We start from the raw sequence: 5613 nt of genomic DNA on the forward strand, positions 1-5613 counted from the left end.
ATTACAGATTCATGTGCTTTTCTTTAACGTTGACAGCCGGTCAATCTATTCATAATCCATAATTCATAGATAGAAGTGTTGTTGTTGAAATGACTCTTGGCAGAATAAACATGAACCTGGGGCATGTTAGTCATCCTAGTTTAGTGCTGTGTTTTCCCTACAATGTGACATAACAAGTAAAAATGGATTGATACAATAATATAAGTGAACAACAATGTCATTTGTGACTCTTCATTTCTTCATAAACTCATGAATAAATTCAGACATGGATTTTCAAACTGAACAGCGATAGCTATCCACCATCTACAGGACAGTAGAATATATTTCAGCAAAACATGTCCAGCAGCATGGTATGTGCCTCTCACGCTTAGTGTGATTATTATTAGGCTACCCTTTTCACTCTGTGGCACTGGACAATAATTTAACAACATTCCTCATTCCCCTTTTAGCATCATATTCTCCAGAGCAGCTGTGAAGGAAGTATATGTTGCCAGGATATGACAGACCAGATGTATGCTATATGTCGTGACCTTTGTGTTGTGTTATATCTGGGGGATAACTGCAAGATGGCTAAGAGAAAACAGCGGATCATGGTCTTCTGGCCTGATCACTCATCTAGTTTGAAAGCACATTAAGAAGTTACGTCAAGAATAATATGTATGTTTGTACGTGAAGAGCAACGGTGTGGTTATCCGAATATGAAAAGAGAGTATAGCAGAAGGGAGGCAAATCAGGTCTGTTAGGACAACGCATATGGAATGCTGCATGGAAATACAAGTTGCATATGTTGAGTGGAGAGTGGAGTAGTACCGTAGTCATTGTTCTAATCTCGACAGTCTTTTGGCACCATCTAGTGTTTCATTACTGCTACACTGCCTTGTGGATGAAATGAATGGCATTGCGCCGCAATGAATGCATCTTTATGGATTTCTTCACTCTCATCTAGAAAACAACTCAACTGTACATCCTGGTTTTCTATGCTTATATTGTTTAAATGTTTACATTAAAACATATCAGTGCCATACAAAAATTGTATAAATAGTCCATGCTTTACTTGATCAATTATTTAGGTCAATGGTCATTAACAATAGATACAAATATTGATAAGTCCGGGGCCTTAGCGAGAACAAAAATCCTGTTACAAAGCGGACAAAAACATTACATTTGGTACAAACATTCCTCAGGTTATATGAAAACATCCCAGAAGGGTTGCTCATTTCAAAATGATCCAGGAAGCAGAATTCAAAATGGCCACCAATGGAGACGATAATAAATCCATAGTCATATTTAAAACAGTGACATTTTCAATAACAAAAAACAAGTAATAATACATCAAATGTATTCTTAAGTTCTGATTAGTGAAGAAGAAAAAGGACTTAGGGCCCTGGTTCACGTGCCAGCACAATGGCATAATGAAGTGTATGACAATCCAACATCCTGGAATCGACACTTCTGGAAACAGAAGGGGTCACTTTTACAGCTACACCACAGGAGTTCTCTGCAAGTGTTGTCAGTCTCTGGTAAGAGTTTCCTCAAAGGTGTCCAGGAATCAACTGTTTTAGCCCATCCAAAACTTTCTGGTGAAGGTGCAGATTGAATGGTTTTCAGACTTGTTGACCAAACGCTTGTTTGATAAACTGCTTGGTTTGCATGGTGCAGCAGTGCAGCTTGTGTTGGGGTATGTTCCCCATTGAAAATTACCTATTGGAGAAGAGATCCTTCTTCAGATCAGTGGCACAATCTAGGCTGTTGTCTTGTCATAGAGAACACAGGTGTATCTCTCAAGCAAAGTGAACGAATCCAGATCAAGGTATGAAATGGTTCAGCTGCCATCGAAACAAAGGCATTAGTCACCTCTGGAAATGACTTCCATGCTGTCTTTTTGCCCTTTCCGTGAAACCTTGAAGTTGTATAACAACCTGTGAATGCATAGAAGTGCACCCTTTTAAATATTAATTAATACATCCGAAAGATCACCTCTACCAAACGTGACGCTTCAATCCGCTCCATAAGTGTGCAGTGGTGGAGGAAGTACTCAATTGTCATACTTGAGTAAAAGTAAAGATACTTTAATAGAAAATGACTTAAGTAAAACTCACCCAGTAAATTACTACTTGAGTAAAAGTATCTGATTTTAAATGTACTTAAGTACAGTGGTGGAAAAAGTACTTAATTGTCATACTTGAGTAAAAGTAAATGCAATACATCAAATTCCTTGTATTAAACAAACTAGACGGTACAATTTCCTTAATAATTTTTAGACAGACAATTTACAAACACAGAATTTGTGTTTAGTGAGTCTGCCAGATCGGAGGCAATAAGGATGACAAATCTGTTGCAGCTCAAGTCAACATGCAAAACCCTCAATGCTCTCTCTATGGGCTGGCTGGCTAGCTAGCTACACACAATAATATCAAAGTCAATATCAGCATTTGAAGTAGCTTGTTAGCCAACCTGGTCTCAGAGCATTTCGCATTATTCTGTATGTAAATCCGAGACACTCTGTTTGGTATGGTTACTTAACCCCTTTAGCTAAACATCTATCCAGGACCTTAGCATCAAAAAGTGATGAAACCGTTACACAGCAGATAGACAATTTGGTAGAGATGCTCTTTGAGATGTATTAATTGATATTAGAAGGGGTGCCCAAAAATTAAGTGGTGTAAAGTACTTAAAGGAAAGATTCACCCATTTTGAAAGTTATATTGTTTTTGTGCATCTCTGAGAGATGTTCTATCGATTCCCAGCGTCATTTCATGCTTTCATGTGTATCTGAGCTATTGCCTTTCAAGCAGGAAGACATTTGGCTCGTATGGCGTAGTACTGTGATAAAGCCGCTCTCCCTACACTGGAAGTTAATAGGGATACGACTTTTAGATTGTAAAAACGTCTTTCATACATGTCAGATTTCAAAACTGGCCACTGTCATAATGTGGGAGGGTGTCTTCTGTTGAATGAGCGATTGATCGTATTTCTGCAATATACAGTGAGGGAAAAAAGTATTTGATCCCCTGCTGATTTTGTACATTTGCCCACTGACAAAGAAATGATCAGTCTATAATTTTAATGGTAGGTTTATTTGAACAGTGAGAGACAGAATAACAACAACAAAAATCCTGAAAAACACATGTCAAAAATGTTATAAATTGATTTGTATTTTAATGAGGGAAATAAGTATTTGACCCCTCTGCAAAACATGACTTTGTACTTGGTGGCAAAACCCTTGTTGGCAGTCACAGAGGTCAGACGTTTCTTATAGTTGGCCACCAGGTTTGCACACATCTCAGCAGGGATTTTGTCCCACTCCTCTTTGCAGATCTTCTCCAAGTCATTAAGGTTTCGAGGCTGACGTTTGGCAACTCGAACCTTCAGCTCCCTCCACAGATTTTCTATGGGATTAAGGTCTGGAGACTGGCTAGGCCACTCCAGGACCTTAATGGGCTTCTTCTTGAGCCACTCCTTTGTTGCCTTGGCCGTGTGTTTTGGGTAATTGTCATGCTGGAATACCCATCCACGACCCATTTTCAATGCTCTGGCTGAGGGAAGGAGGTTCTCACCCAAGATTTGACGGTACATGGCCCCGTCCATCGTCCCTTTGATGCGGTGAAGTTGTCCTGTCCTCTTAGCAGAAAAATACTACCCCAAAGCATAAAGTTTCCACCTCCATGTTTGACGGTGGGGATGGTGTTCTTGGGGTAATAGGCAGCATTCCTCCTCCAAACACGGCGAGTTGAGTTGATGCCAAAGAGCTCCATTTTGGTCTCATCTGACCACAACACTTTCACCCAGTTGTCCTCTGAATCATTCAGATGTTCATTGGTAAACTTCAGACAGGCATGTATATGTGCTTTCCTGAGCAAGGGGACCTTGCGGGCGCTGCAGGATTTCAGTCCATCTTGGCGTAGTGTGTTACCAACCAGCTGCCTTGAGATCATTGACAAGATCCTCCCGTGTAGTTCTGGGCTGATTTCTCACCGTTCTCATGATCATTGCAACTCCATGAGGTGAGATCTTGCATGGAGCCCCAGGCCGAGGGAGATTGACAGTTCTTTTGTGTTTCTTCCATTTGCGAATAATCACACCAACTGTTGTCACCTTCTCACCAAGCTGCTTGGCGATGGTCTTGTAGCCCATTCCAGCCTTGCGTAGGTCTACAATTTTGTCCCTGACATCCTTGGAGAGCTCTTTGGTCTTGGCCATGGTGGAGAGTTTGGAATCTGATTGATTGATTGCTTCTGTGGACAGGTGTCTTTTATACAGGTAACAAACTGAGATTAGGAGCACTCCCTTTAAGAGTGTGCTCCTAATCTCAGCTCGTTACCTGTATAAAAAACACCTGGGAGCCAGAAATCTTTCTGATTGAGAGGGGGTCAAATACTTATTTCCCTCATTAAAATGCAAATCAATTTATAACATTTTTGACATGTGTTTTTCTGTATTTTTTGTTGTTGTTATTCTGTCTCTCACTGTTCAAATAAACCTACCATTAAAATTATAGACTGATAATTTCTTTGTCAGTGGGCAAACGTACAAAATCAGCAGGGGATCAAATACTTTTTTCCCTCACTGTACCTACATCAAGAAATGTGTAATTTATCAGAGGGGCAACCACATTTCTCATATTTGTCTGCTTCTTCAGTCCAGGATGCATTGCAGCTAACCCTTCCCCTAACCCTTTAACCTAAATTCTAAACTTAACCCTAACCTAACCCCTAGCCTAGCTAAAATTAGCAAGCTAGCTAACATTAGCCACTTAGTTAGAATAAGAACAAAAATGTATGTGTGCACATACTATTTACAAGATATTTACAGATGTTCACTGTTGCAATTCGAACTTTGGTAGCATGTGGTCCTTAAACTCCTCTAGTCCAGCAATATGTGTCTGCCAAAGGTCGTCCACACAATGAAGAAACAAGTGTCCCTTCCAGTGATGTGGAGCTGCCCTTGGACCTGGTGCCAGTAAGAATGGTCTTCAGAGGCGGTAAGACCCTCCCTCTTCCTGGATATAGAAATCCTTCGACTTCACTGCCTTCTCAATGGTAAGGTCCCTTGCACTATAGGGACACTTGACTTCCACCATTGCTGTGGTGCTGACGAGATCATCTGATGCCCTCCTCTTCTGTGCTCCACTTTGCATACAACACTCCAACCAATGATTGTGATCTGAGGACCTTTATTAGCAGCGACGGAGTAATGCGCTTGGCCCTAACCACTACTCCTAAATTGCTGGCCGTCAACTTCCCTCTCCTCATGGTGTGCCAGTTAGAATTGGTGCGCTGTCCGACTGTTGCCTGCAGAATAGCTTCATGCTTCTCCAACGACAACGCCATGCCAGCCAGGATAATTGCATGCCCCAGCGGTTGTTCTTGCTCAGGTTCAAGGAGCCATATCACACTGAACCTGCCTTGGAGATTCCTTAGCCACTGAAGATGTTCCTCCGTGGGCTCTCGGGACAGAGGGTTGTAGTCTACGGCCGGGTACAGGTCCTCTACTGACTGCACCTGGTTGGGCACGGCTAGCTTCCTCCACTCGCATTCCACATCCATACAACCAATATTGTGAACCGCAAAAATAGCCAATGCAGCCGCATGGGGGGCATTTGCATGTGGTAGA

The sequence above is a fragment of the Salmo trutta genome, chromosome 32 (genome assembly GCF_901001165.1).
Source record: "Salmo trutta chromosome 32, fSalTru1.1, whole genome shotgun sequence".
Classification (NCBI taxonomy): domain Eukaryota; kingdom Metazoa; phylum Chordata; class Actinopteri; order Salmoniformes; family Salmonidae; genus Salmo; species Salmo trutta.